We start from the raw sequence: 14845 nt of genomic DNA on the forward strand, positions 1-14845 counted from the left end.
ATTCCACAGAATCACCAACCTCTGGCTAAGGAAATTCCTCACTGTTCTAAAGGGACTTCATTCTATTCGGAGGCTGTTCCCTTAAGTCCTGAACTATAGGAAACATCCTCCCTACACACTCTATCTAAGCCTTACACAGGTTGCTAGGTTTCAGTGAGATCCCCCACACCCCAATGCTGCTAAACTCCAGTGAATACAGGCCCACAGCCATCAAATGCTTCTCACACATCAACTTTTTCATTCCCAGGATCATTCTTGTAAGCCTCGTCCGGACCATCTCCAATGCCAACACATCTTTCTTGTAATGTTCATCTGATTGAGCAGATAGGAGATACAAGAGACCGCAGATGCTGGAAACTGCAGCAAAAAAAACAGCTGCTGGAGGAAGTCAGTGAATCATTAACCCGAGAGACTGTGCAGACGGGTAAATACACAGCAACACGACGAGGCCTCACTGAAGTTGGAGGAACACCACCTTGTATCCCATCTGAGTAGCTGACGGCATGAACATCAATTTCTCTAACATCCAGTAATTTCTCCCCCTCTTTCCATGTTCCATTCTGGCTCCCCTCTTATCCCTTCCCTTCTCCTCACATCCCTCTATTTCCCCTCCTCCTCCTCTTTCTCCCATGGTCTGCACTCCTCTCCAATCAGATTACTTCTTCAACCCTTTACCTCTTCTACCCATCACCTCCCAACTTCTTACTTCAGCCACCCACCATCCCCCTTACCTGTCTTCACCCATCACCTGCCAGCTTGTATTCCTCCATTCCTATCACTGATACTGGTTTATAATTGCCACATGTACCAAGATACAGTGGAAAAACGACTTGCAAACTGTTCATACAGATCAGATCATTACAGAGTTCTTTAAGGTAAAACAATAACAATGCAGGAGTGTAAAAGATACCAAAAAAAGTATGTAAACGATAAAGTACGAGATCATAACAAGGTAGATTATGAGGCCAAGGTTCCATCTTACCATACAAGAGTAACACTCACAAAATGCTGGAGGAATTCAGCAGGTCACACAGCATCTATAGAGAGGAATAAACAGTCAATGCAAAACACTTCATCAGGACCCTTTCAAGGGTCTGATGGCAGTGGAATAGAAGCTGTCCTAGAACCTGGTTTTGCGCTCTTTCAGGCTTTTGTATCTGTCCGATGGGGGGGGAGGGGGAAGAGAGAATGTCTGGGGTGGGCAGGGTCTTTGATCATATTGGCTGCTTTACTGATGAAGTGAGAAGAGGGGCAGTGGTTCCAATGTCTATAAACAAATAAATACACATATCAAACAATACCCACTGCAGAGGTCACACGTGCACCATGGGTTCCAGAAAACAAATACACAGCCCCTTCTCAGTAAACTGAAGTTTGTATCCTGATCCCTGGATTCAGATTACAGCCATAAACCCGCTCCAGTTTCACACAAGTTCTGCTGTGATCCATGATTGACTGTAAGATTAGGTGTGGAATAAATTACCCCGGGGAAGGACACTTAACCAGGCAGTAAAAGCTTGTTCCAGAATCTGAATCAAGTTTATCACTGATTCATATTGTGAAATTGGTTGTTTTGAGGCAGTAATACAGTGCTATATATATAAATTAATACAAGTTAGAAGAAATGTATATTAAAAGTAATTGGTACAAAAAGAGCAAAATAGCACTCATGAACCATTCAGCCATCTGACTGTGGAGGGGCAGAGGAGTGTGCATCCTCCCTGAGGGGTATGAGGAGAGGGCATGTCCTGGGTGATGGGGATTTTTAAAGGATGGATGCTGCCTTTTTTGAGATTTCTTCAATGACAGACGGACAGACATACTTTATTGATCCCGAGGGAAATTGGGCAGGAAGGCTAGTGCCCACGTTGGAGTTACACAGTTCGAGAGACAGGTGTGAACAAACTCACTGATGAAGCCCAAGTGGACCTGAAACATCGACTGGTTTATTCCCCTCCACAGATGCTGCTTGACTCGAGTTCCTCCAGCATTTTATGTGTTGCTCAACACTTCCAGCATCTGAAGAACCTCCTGTGTTTACAAATTGCTTGCCATATGTACAGAGATGGTGAACAATCTGCAGAGGGTTGTTAACTCAGCCAGCTCCATCTTGGGCACAACCATCGAGGATGCCTCAAGAACACAGCGTCCATCATCATAGACATTCACCACCCAGGATATGCCCTTTTCTCGTTATCATCGGGGAAGTACAGGAGCCTGAAACCACACTCAATGTTTTAGCAACAGTTCATTCCCATCTGCCATCAGATATCTGAACGATCCATGAACCCAAGCGCGCTATTTTGCTCTTTTTAAACTATGTATTTTCATATTTCTTATTGTAACTTAGAATATTCTTTTTACGCATCACACTACACTGCTGCCACAAAACAACAAATTTCGCGACATACAATTTGCCAGTGATAATAACCCTGTTTCTGATGAACACCAGGGGATTTCTCTCCCCAGTCCTGGGATTAACATTGAGTCACCTGGCCGTATTTACGTTGGTGCCAGTAAACAACCCAGCTGTTAAGTTTCCTACACCAGACAGTCAGGAAAAGCACAGTACTGACTCCGGAAAAGCGTGACAGCACTGCAAAGGCTCAGTACGTTGAGTGCATACAGGCAGCGGCCAACAAGTGTCTCCCACCAGGTTCTCCATCAGCAGCCGGCCCAAGCAAAGCAGGGCACTACAAGTGCACAGTCCAGTCTCTACCGTTGCCACCTGGGGCAGCTGAGAGGACAACCTTCCATCCATAGGAGGTCAGTGAGGAACACCATGCATAATCCTATTAAAGGCTTTCAGGTGCAAGCCCAGGCAGCGGCCTCACCGAGGTTTCACTTCCTCCTGGTGGAACGTATGGTGCACCTGTAATGTTCAGATAAGCTTCTACTTTGAGAGCTGTTAACCCCTTGCGTGACAGGAAACAGCCTGGAAGTCTCAGCGTGTGAAACTACTCAGTAAAGGTACGCAGAAAGTTGAACAAATCCATTTCTTAAAGGTCAAGATAGAGAATTGATCCAACCACATTCAGCCATTTGAACAAATCGTTGTTGTACCTTCATTAAGTTTCATTTCCATTGCCACATTTCTCTCTCTCCATGCAGGTCACAGAGTTCTGCTATCAGCAACACTTTATACAAACCAATACACACAAAATGCTGGAGGAACTCTGCAGGTTAGGCAGCATCTATGGAAATATAGTCAAGGATTTGGGCTGAGACCCTTCAGGGCTGAAAGGGAAGGGGGAAGTGCTAGAATGAAAAGGTGGGGGCAGGGGAAAGAGGCTAGCTGGAAGGAGATAGATGAAGCCAAGGTCAAGGGCTGCAGAAGAAACACTGACAGGAGAGGAGAAGAAACCATAGGAGAAAGAGAAGGAAGAGGAGACCCAGGGGAAGTAATAGGCAGGTGAGAAGAAGTAAAATTCAGAGTGGGAAATAGAGAAAGATTGGGGGGGGGTGGAAGAAGAAATTGATTACTGGAAGGAGAAATCGATGTTCATGCCATCAGTTTGGAGGCAACGCAGACAGCATACAGGGTGTTGCTCCTCCATCCTGAGGGTGGCCTCATCCAGGCACAAGGGGAGCCATGAACTGACAAGTTGGAACGGGAATCAGAATTAAAATGTTTGGTCACTGGGAAGTCCCACTTGTGGCAGATGGTGTGGAGGTGCTCAATAAAGCAGTTCCCCAGTTTACAACAAGTCTCACCAACGTAGAAGAGGCTGCATTGGGAGCGCCAGACACAACAGACAACCCCAGCAGATTTGCAACTGAAGTGTTGCTTCACCTGGAAGGATGTTTGAGTAGAGGTGAGGGAGGAGGTGTAGCACTTTGGCCGGGATAAGTGCTAGAAGAAGGTTAGTGGGGAGGGATGAATAGATAAGGGAATTGAGGAGGGAGCGATCCCTTCGGAAAGCAGGGAGCAGGGGTAAAGATATGCTTAGTGGTAGGAGATGGCAGAAGTCGCAGAGGATAATTATACAGATGTACTCTACACAAAATTCTGGAGAAACTCAGCAGGTCAGACAGCATCTATGAGGGGAATAAACAGTCAAGGTTTCCGTCCAAATGCTTTTCTCAGGACTGCAAAGGAAGGGAGCAAGAACATTGTTCACTATCCTTTATCAGATTACTACTTTTTCCACCCTTTACCTTTTCCAGCTTCTTATTCCATCCCCCTCCCCCCACCACACTCATCACAGACATAGGAGACCAATGAGGCCACTTGTCCAGTCAGTCTGCTCCATCATTCTCCCCCTCAACCCTATCCTCCTGCTTTCTCCCCAGTACCTTTCATGCCCTGACTAGTCAAGAACCTATCAAGCTCTGCCTTAAATACACCCAATGACCTGGCCTCCACAGCTGCCTGTGGCAACAAATTCCAAAGATTCACCACTCTCTGGCTAAAGAAATTCCTCATCATTGCAAATAGACATCCCTCTAGTCTGAAGCTCCACGCGCTGGTCCCAGACTCCAACTATAGGAAACATCCTCTCCACATCCACTTTACCTAAGCCTTTCAAAATTTGATAGATTTCAATGAGATTCTTCTCATTCTTGTAAATTCTAGTCAGTAAAGGCCCAGAGCCATCAAACATGCCTCGTATGATAAGCCCTTCATTCCCAGGATTATTTTTCTGAACCCTCTCCAACGTCAGCACATCCTTTATCACAAAAGCAAAACTGCTCACAATATTCCAAGTGAGTCCTCACCAGTACCTCAGCATTACATTCCTGCTTTTTAAGACCATAAGACAACAGGAGTAGAATTAGGTCATTCAACCCATCGAGTCTGCTCCACAATTTGATCATGGCTGATCCATTTCCCTCTCAACCCTACTCCCTGCTTTCTCCTCATAACCTGTCATGCCCAGACTAATCAAAAACCAGCACTCTCCGCCTTTAATACACCCAATGACCTGGCCTCCACAGCCACCTGAGGCAACAAATTCCACAGATTTACCACCTTCTGGGCTAAAGATATACTCTAGCCCTCTCAAAATGAATGCTAACATTCCATTTGCCTTCCTCGCCACCAACACAACCTGCAAATTAACCTTTTAGGGAATCCTGCACAAGGATTTCGGTGTTCCTTTGTACCTCTGATTTTTGAATTTTTGCCGTTTAGAAATAGTCCACACTTTTATTCCAAAGTGCATGACTGTACACTTCCCGACACAGTTTTCCATCTGCCACTTCTTTGCCCGTTCTCCTAATCTGTCCAAGCCCTTCTGCAGCCTTTCTACTCCTCAACACTACCTGCTCCTCCACCTATCTTGGTATCGTTTGCAAATTTGGCCACAAAGCCATCAAATCATCAAAATCATTGACATACAACATAAAAAGCAGCACTGACTCTGACCCCTGTGGAACACCACTAGTTACCGGCAGTCAGATATACTCCCTTTGCGTCTGCTAATCGGCCAATTCTCTAACCGTGGTAGTATCCTTCCTGTAATTCTGATAATACAAATAAACATCCACTGACTCTCCTTTGTCTATCCTCAGTCATTTTCTCAAAGAATTCCAACAGATTTGTCAGGTCTCATCAGTACATTGATAGAGTAAAAAATACAGTAAAACAATAGAGTTACAGTGAAAGCACTATGCAGGCAGGCTCTAAGGCATGAGGCTGACTAGGAGGTCAAGAGTACATCTTACCATTCAACAGCGAGAGGGAAGCTGCCCCCCCCCCCCCCCCGAGCCTGGTGGTACATGCTTTCAGGCTTTTGTATTTTCTGCTCAATGGGAAGGGGTAGTAGTGAGGGGAGAGAACATCCAAGGTGGGAGTGTCTTGATTACGCCGGCTGCTTTTCCAAAGCAGCAAGAAGTGTAGGCAGGGGCTGAGAATATCATTCTGATTCTGAGAGCTCAGAAATGACCAAAGAGGCTAACACTGGACCTGTAGGAAGGGGAAGTAATGGAAGGGAAGTGTACCACTGGACAAACCTAAGTGTACCTCTGCCGCGCGGCTGTTCATTTGCAAAAGGCTACTCACCTTGAGAAATGGCTAACGTAAAGGGGTATAATTTTAAGGAGATGGGAGGGGGATGTCAGTGGTGGGTGCGTGGAACACGCTGCCAGGGGCGCTGGTAGAGGCAGATGCGTTCATCATCATTGCCATGTGCCGTGTCATAGGACTATGACTGTACTCGGAAAATTTTTCTACACTGCTTTGCTGTTGCCTTCTTCTGGGCGATATCTTTACAAGACAGGTGACGACAGACATTAATGAATACTCATCATAGTATTTAAGAGACTCTTAGACACATGATGATATAAAAATAGATGGCTATGTGGGGGGGGGGGGAAGTTTAGTTTGATTTTAGAGTGGGTTAGAAGGTTGGGACATCATCGTGGGCTGAAGGGTTCAACAACACACACAAAATGCTAGAGGAACTCAGCAATTAGAGGAAAATTAACCACTTGTTATCCTGCAGACCCTCATTGCTAATTAACTAAAGACATCCAATCAGTCTGCAGAGGTTAGTGAATCTAAACAAACACCATTGCAGACTTGTTCTTTCCTCAAAACAATGAAACTCCTCAGCTCCCCAGGCTCTCTTGCATCCTGCCATTGATTCGAAAAGGTCAATGTTATCACAGCAGCACTTTGCCCAATTGGACAAATCTATGTTTTTTCTATCTTGACCATTTGTAATGTGAAGCTAAGAGAGACACGTCACACCGTTGGCTAGCAATGCAGAGACGTGGACTAAAACGGCAGAGATACACGGTCACCCCACCAAGTTAGTTGGGGAACTTAAAATTAATTAAACAAACCCAAACTAAACAGCTCATCATGGAATCAATCACCAATTCTATTTTATTCTCCAGACACTCCCCCTCACATTCTATCATACCTACGCACTGAGATGGGGGGGGGGGGTGCAATTTATAGCAGCTAATTAACCCACTGCATGTCTACAGGATATGGTGTTGAGATGGATAATATATCAGCCAAGATGAAAATGGCAGAACAGGCTCGATGGGCCGAATGGTGTAATTCTGATCCTAGGATGATGGGAATTAGAGCACCCAGGGGAAATCTACATGGTCACAGGGAAAACCCACAAACTCCACACAGCCAGCACCAGAGGTCCCATTATAGAATCAAGGAATTTTGGGCACTCAGGAGGCTGCTCGGCCCATCAAACTCAATGCAAAGCTGCAGTACTGGAATCGAGGTAGCCGCATTAACCCACTCCTCTCTAATAACCCTGAAAATCATTTTCCCTGCAATAATATCTAATTCCTACTGCCATTAACACAGAAGCAAGGCCCAGAGCATATGATTCACCGAGTAAGGGGTTTATTTTTACCAATGCCTTTTACCCACGTCTGTATTCCCAGTTCCTCTAAACATTCACAAACCTCCACAACACAAGTAGTAGTGACCAAGATATTACGAACTGTTGTGAAAAACAGTCCGCTTCCCTAATATTCTTGCAGGTGCGTGCGTGTCCAGTCGAGCCTGTGTGACACCATCCCCACAGCAACACAGTAGCGGAGGTCAACACAATTGCTCTACAGCGTCAGCAATCAGAAGATTAGGGTTTAATTCCTGCTGCTGTCTATAAGGAGCTTGTATGGTCTCTCTGTAACTGCAAAGATTTCCCCCACCCACACACCAGACGTACGGATTAGAATTAGTGAGTTGTGGGTTTGCAATGTTGGACCGGAAGCACTGTGACACTTGCCTCCAGTACGATTCACAGACTGTGATGGTCATCGATGCAAGACAATGAGTTTCACTGCAGGTTTTGATGTACATGTGACAAATAATACTTCTTTCATTCTTCAGAGATTTCTACAAAGTGGGGTGGAGATGCAGCTCTACCAAAGAGGTGCAAGGTGCTCCCTCTCTCCGAGCCACCCTTGGGCAAGGTGTAACACCTGCTTAGCCTCCAATCAGGGTCATGTGATGCCACGGGAGCAGGTGGTGGATGAGCAGCCGGTGCAGATCACTAGTCCAGGTTATGTGACCACTGATGCCAGGCAGACAATCTGTGAACAGTATTAATAATGGCTGGGGTCACCCGTCTTGTAAAGACACTGCCCAGAAAGTGGCAATGAATGAGCAACATAACGATCCATTTTCTCTTCCTCCTGAAAATGGTATTATAGTTATAGAGAAAGCGCAGTGCAAGTAGACGATAAGGTGCAAGGACCACAATGAGTTAGTCCAAGTCGAGAGTCCATCTTATCGTACTACAGGACCATTCAATAGTTATAACGGCAGGATAGAAGCTGTTCTTCAGCCTGGTCGCTCACGCTGTCAAGCTTTTGCATTGTCTGCCAAAAGCACAACTTCTGATAGGAGAGGGGAGGAGGGAAAATGCCCAGCGTGGCTGGGTGGGTTCAATGGTCTTAAAAGACTGAAGCCTGAGGGTTGAATCAGAAGTCAGGAAGTCTAGGCCCGTTGCGCAGAGTCCCAGGTTCGCAGATCTCTGCGAGTCCATTGGAGTAGTTGAAGGCCCAATGTCTGTGCGACTGAGTCCAAATGCAGGTCTGCTGGAGGTCGAAGATGGCTTGTCTTAGAGGACTGTGTACGTGCGTCGGGTAGGAGTGAGGAAAGGGGCTTGCTTTGTTGCTTGTTGGGTTCTGAGTTGCTCTGCTGAACATTGTGGGCATGCTAAGTCGGCACCAGAGTGTGTGGCAACACTTGAGGGCTGCCCCCAGTACATCGTTGGGTGTGTTGGTTGTTGACCTAACATTTCACTGCGAGTTTCCATGTACACATGATAAACGAACTTGAATCATGAATTTTGAATCTTTGCCACCATGAAATCGATGAGATATGTTTGTGATGTGTCATTAAAGAGCCAAATTTTTCCACTGCTGACACGCAGCGGAAAAGACTGTTTAAAAACAAAGCCATCGTTGCCCTGCGTTGGCAATGGGAAAACATGCTCCAACCGTGGAGCAAATTTTGCGTCAACACTCTCCTCCACATGTCAAAACCTTTCAGATCTGCAGCACACCTGGGTTCAGCTTCATTTTTTCCAAGTAACATGCGCTGTTGCAGGAAAAATAAAGAAAACGTTTGTGTCTTTGCAGTCACTTATGACCCCTGGCTGTCAGTGCACTGCCTGTTGCAATGCCAACACACAGTACAGGCCTGAACCGTGACCCATGACGTTGTGCCAACCTTTTAACCTATTCTAAGATCATTCTAACTTTTCCCTCCTACGCTCAACATCATCATGTGCCGTGTCATATTGACGTGGATAATCATGACCATGATTGTTCTTGGCAAATCTTTCTACAGAAATAATTTACCATTTCCTTCTTCTGGGCAGTGTCTTTACAAGAGAGCTGACCCAAACCATTATCAATACTTTTCAGAGTGTGTCTGCCTAGCATCAGTGATCACAAGTCTTGGTTATGCAATATGCACCGGCTGCTCATGCGACAACCCATCACCTGCTCCCATGGCTTCACGTGACCCTGATCAGGGGGCTAAGCAGGTGCCACACCTTGCCCAAGGGTGACCTGCAGGTTAGTGGAGGGAAGGAGCGCTTTGCACCATTGCGTAGAGATGAACCTCCACCCCACCACCCATCCCCCTACATCACCCTCCATTTTTCTATCATCTATGTGTCTAAGAGTTTCTTAAAATGTCCTCAACCACCACCCCTGGCAGGTTGTTCCACACACCCACCACTCCAAAAACTCAACCTTTTACAACCCCCTTACTTTCCTCTGACCAAAAAATTATGCACCCTCATATTAGCCAATTCTGCCCTGGGAAAGTCTCTGGCTGTTTGCTTGATCTATACCTCTCATCTTAAACACCTCTATCATCACCCCTCATCCTTCTTCGGTCCAGAGAGAAGAGCCTTAGCTCCCTCAACCTTTCCTCTCAAGTCATGCTCTGTAAGTCAGGCAGTATCCTGGTAACTCTCTTCTGCACCCCCTTTAAATCCTCAATATCCCTCCTAGAATGAGGCAACCAGAACCGAACAGAATACTCCCAAGTGTGGTTTAAGCAAGCTTTTATAGAGTTGCAACATTACCTCACAGCTTTTGATCTCAGTCCCCCAACTACTGAAGGCCAACACACCATACACATCTTTAACTACCTATCAACTTGAGGGATCTATGAGCATGGACCCCAAGATCCCTCTGTTCCTCCACACTGCCCTTAACCCTGTATTTTGCCTCCAAGTTCGGCCTCCCAAACTGAATCCCTTCACACTTTTCCAGTTGAAAACATCTGCCACTTCTGAACTCATCTCAATGTCCAGTTGTAACACAGAAACATAGAAAACCTACAGCACAATACAGGCCCTTCGGCCCACAAAGATGTGCCGAACACGTCCCTACCTTAGAACTACCTAGGCTTTACCCATTGCCCTCTATTTTCCTAAGTTCCACATAGCCATCCAGGATTCTTTTAAAAGACTATCTATGACAACTTTCTACAACATTGAACTGAAAGAACTTTATGGAGAAAATGTCTCCACACTCCCCACATTTTACGGCACTGTGAAAAACAAAAGGACTGGCAGCATGAAACCGTGCATCCAAGTACAATACACCCATTAGATGGCAGGGACATGAGGTTCACACCACCTCCTTACTCCACTACTGTTATCAACCCTGCCAGAAGCACCAACTCTGACTACACTTGGCACCACCACGGTGAATCGGATCTCAAATAATGATGAGGCGGAGGACAAAAGGACACAAGAGCCTCACACACAAAAAATACTGGAGGAACTCAGTAGGTCAGACACCATCTGTGGAGGGGAATAAGCAGACATTTCAGGCCAAATGGTATGGTACCAGGACAACTATCTACTGGAGGCACTGTCTCAAAAAGGTCAACATCCACCATCTGGGTCATGCCAACTTCTCATAGCTCCCATCAGGCAGGAAGTACAGAAACCTGAAGTCCCAAACCACGGTTCAGGGGCAGCTCCTTCCCTTCAGCCAGTTTCGTGAACCAACCAACACGACAGCTACACTATGACCATTTTGATCTCTTTACAATAAAATGGGCTTTGTTTTTATTCTAGTCATATTCTTGTAAAATTTGCAACCAGATTTTTTCCTGTGAATGTTGCTCATTTGATGCTGTGCACCCATGATGTTGTTGCAAGTAAGCTTCCACTGCACCTGTGCATATGACAACAAACGTGACTTTGAACAACCTTTCTCTGAAGGTCAGCAAAACAGGTCATTGACTTCAGCTGGCAAGGTAGAGCACACACGCCTGTAGGTGTCAAAAGTACTGGTGTAGATGGTTAATGGCTTCAAATTCCTAGGTGTAAACATCACCTAGGAACAAGGCTATTCAAATTCAAAGACGAAGTTTACTGTCAAATGCACAGGCATGTGTTAACAAGTGCAATGAAAACCTTGTACTGGTCCAGCCACTTGGACACTACAGCCAAGAAAGCATACCAGAACCTCACAAGGCTGGGAAATTTGGCACATCTCCATTAACACTCACCAATTTTTAAATTGATGCACCATAGAAAGTATCCTATTCTGAAGCATCAAGGCAACTGCTCTGCCCAAGACTGCAGAGAGTTGTGGGCACGGACCAGTCCATTAGGAAAACCAGCCTCCCCCTCCAGAGATTCTGTCTACACTTCTCTGCCTCCGTAAAGCAGCCAGCTTAATCAAAGACCAGACCCACCCCAGACATTCTCGCTTCTCCCTCCCATCAGGCAGAAGAGACAAAAGCCTGAAAGCATATCACCAGACTCAAGGGCAGCTTCTACCCTGCTGTTATCAGAGCCTTGAATGGGCATCTTGTACTTTAATGATAAACTCTTGACCTCACAATCCAGCTCAGCATGGCCCTTGCACTTTGTTGTCTGCCTACATTGTACTTTTTCTATAACTTTAGCAGCATTGTTACTGACTTCCCCCTGTACTACCTCAATGCATTGGCATTTTGAAATGATCTGTATGGATAGCTTGTAAAACTACATATTTCACTGTAACGCAGTACATACAACAATAATAAACCAATTCCAATTCCATTCTGATGAAATGCTGAATAACACTCAGCCAGGATTGACCAGTGGTGTCAAAGTGGCACAGAGAAGGATGTTTTAAAAATGACTCACAATTGATTCATCGACTATGACTGAGGTAGCTCTTGCCATTTAAGCTGTTAACGAGACCTCGAAATTGCAAACGTGCAATTGTGAGGCAGCATTCTTCAGGGTTAGAAAGGAAGAAAGGATTTCTAAGGGGAAGTGAGGGAGAATAAGACTTCTGTTCCTACAACCACACTCTCCCAACACGGACCAGCCAATTCCAGTCATGAAACATATGGTAACTAAAGAAGCCTTGAGGCCACATTGGCATCTCCACCAACCCTACACAAAATTTCCTTTATCCTCCCCCTAACTCTCTACCCCAGATTCTAACCCTCGCCTGGAGACTACAGATATGTCGGGCCCTCAGCTGGGCTCAAAATATTGCTGTTATTTTGGCACCGGAATGTGTGGCTGCCCTTGCGGGCTGCCCTCAGTACATCCTTTGGTGCTGTTGGCTGCTCAAAACAAATGACACACCTCACTATTTTTCAATCTGCATGATACATTAATTAATCTGAATGTAAAGAAGTCACACCAGTGGCTATTCTTCCTTCAGAGCTGGAGGAGATTTGGTATGCAAAGACTCTAGCAAATTTCTACAGATGTACCGTGGAGAGCATTCTAACTGGTTGCATCACTGTCTGGTATGCAGGGGCCACTGCACAGGATCGGAAAAAGATGCAGAGTTGTAAACTCTGCCAGATCCATCACAAGCAGTAGCCTCCCACCATCACGGACAATTTTCAAAAAGCCATTCCTCAAGAAGGCAGCATCCGTTATGAAGGCTCCTCACCATCCAGGACATGCCCTCTTCTCATTACTACCATCAGTGAGGAGGTAGAGGAGCCTCAAAACCCACACTCGACATTTTAGAAACATCTTCTTCCCCTCCACCAGATTTCTGAACAGTCCATTCTCCCATGAACACAACCTCACTATTTTTGAACTACTTTTTAAAAAATATTTCTTAATGTAACTTTCAGCAATTTTATGTACCTCTGGAGTAAAACAAAAAATTTGGTGACATGGGTCAGTGATAATAAACCCAATACTGAATTAATGTACAGCAGCAAGGTAAACTCCCAATCTACTGGTCTTTGGAATGTGGAAGAAAATAGAGCACCTGAGGGAACCCAGCTGCTCACAGGGAGAGCAAACTCCACATTGTTCAGACCCCAGGTCAAGACTGAACCCGGCTTCTTTGGTGCCAAGGTAGCCACTGTGTCACCCATGATAAAAGTTTAAGGGAATTGGGGGGACTCTCAGACTCCTGTAAATAATGGGTTAAGTACTGACTACCGTAGATTCCGGACTACAGAGCGCACCTGATTAAAAGCCGCTGGCTCTAATTTTAGAAATAAAATCAATTTTTTACTTGTAAAGGCCGCACCGGATTTTCGGCCGCAGGTGTCCCACGTTGTAATATGAGATATTTACACAGAAAGATATTACACGTGAGGATTTTTTAACTTTTAATTAAATCCATATGGTAACATAAACAAATACATATTGCAAATGCTTTTTTTCGAACCGTGCCTGTAACGCGGCTACTTTTAAATATACGTTACGTATACTTTTTTACTGAACAACATTCCAATATCTCCTAACGACTGGTAAAAAATATATATACTGCAGCCTACCAGGAAAAGTTATTGATCGCCTTTAACTTAAAAGCAGCGTTTTCGCTCCGCCGCTCGACCCCCGCCGTCCCGTTTATCGCAAACTGCATTTAAAAGCAGCGTTTTCGCTCGGCTAATGTGCTCGCCCCCTCCTTCCCGTTTATCGCAAACTGGTATCCCACAAGACGCGGCGAAACCGGGTGTGACGTCATAGCATCCCGCGATGTAGTACAGAAAACAAATATAGTTAAAACTCTTCTAACTTTAACTAGAAAATGAATTACTAAGCAAAAATATTATAAACTAAATAACTGCCATAAAGGCAGCACAATGCTTTTCTTTGAGTGTTTTCCATGTTGATGAGGGTGAGTACAAATGACTGATTTACAATAATTTAATTGTGAAAGTGCGCTTGATTTATCGTACAATTTCATTGGACCTCTGTGAACTACTCATCAATTTTATTGGTCTACTGTTACGAGGCAAAATGTTTTCAGCCGGCATGAAAAAAAAACATTAGCCGCTCTGTTTAAAGGCCGCAAAGTTCAAAGCTGTTCAAAATGTGGGAAAAAAGTAGCGGCTTAAAATCCGGAATCTACGGTATGTCTGTGACTGCAGTGTGTTTGAATAATGTCTCACAGCTGCTTCTTTGGAGCAAGATAAGGGTTAAAGATGTCTCCTGATTTTTCACACCTTTTGATTTCGACATAAGGCGGTACCTGATGGAAATTAGACAGGGCATTCCTTTCTTAATTAAAGCATAAATCTGGTGGATGTTCTTATCTTTGTAATAAGTTTTGGCTCCAACAAACCGGGTAGGACATTCCTTTCTTTAATTAAAGTGACTGGAGTGTCTATCAAACTGATTGTCCTTTTGCATCGGTGGCCTTGTAACAATTCTGATGTCAGGCAGTGAGCTTGTTGAACCACCGGAGGGATGACAGCGCTTCTGCCCCCGATGTCGGGACCAAGTTCACTCGCCGGGTGAGCTCGAAGAAATAAACAGGTGAAAAGGTAAGTGCTGTGATTATTTGGTCTGGCGTTTTTTTTAAAAAGTTTACACCCTTTACACTCATCCCGACTTATTCTCCCCACATCCCCATCATCCCCTAGTTTCACACACTAAGGGGAGACGGCTTTCAGCAACCAGTTAACCCA

General features: G+C 45.1%; 1 protein-coding gene across 2 annotated transcripts in view; it reads right to left on the reverse strand.

Moving 5' to 3' along the window:
* LOC140735738 (zinc finger and BTB domain-containing protein 7B-like) overlaps positions 1-14845 on the reverse strand; it is a 193646-nt gene that overhangs the window by 168536 nt on the left and 10265 nt on the right. The gene's annotated exons all lie outside the window — the stretch shown is intronic.

The sequence above is a fragment of the Hemitrygon akajei genome, chromosome 11, assembly GCF_048418815.1.
Source record: "Hemitrygon akajei chromosome 11, sHemAka1.3, whole genome shotgun sequence".
NCBI lineage: Eukaryota > Metazoa > Chordata > Chondrichthyes > Myliobatiformes > Dasyatidae > Hemitrygon > Hemitrygon akajei.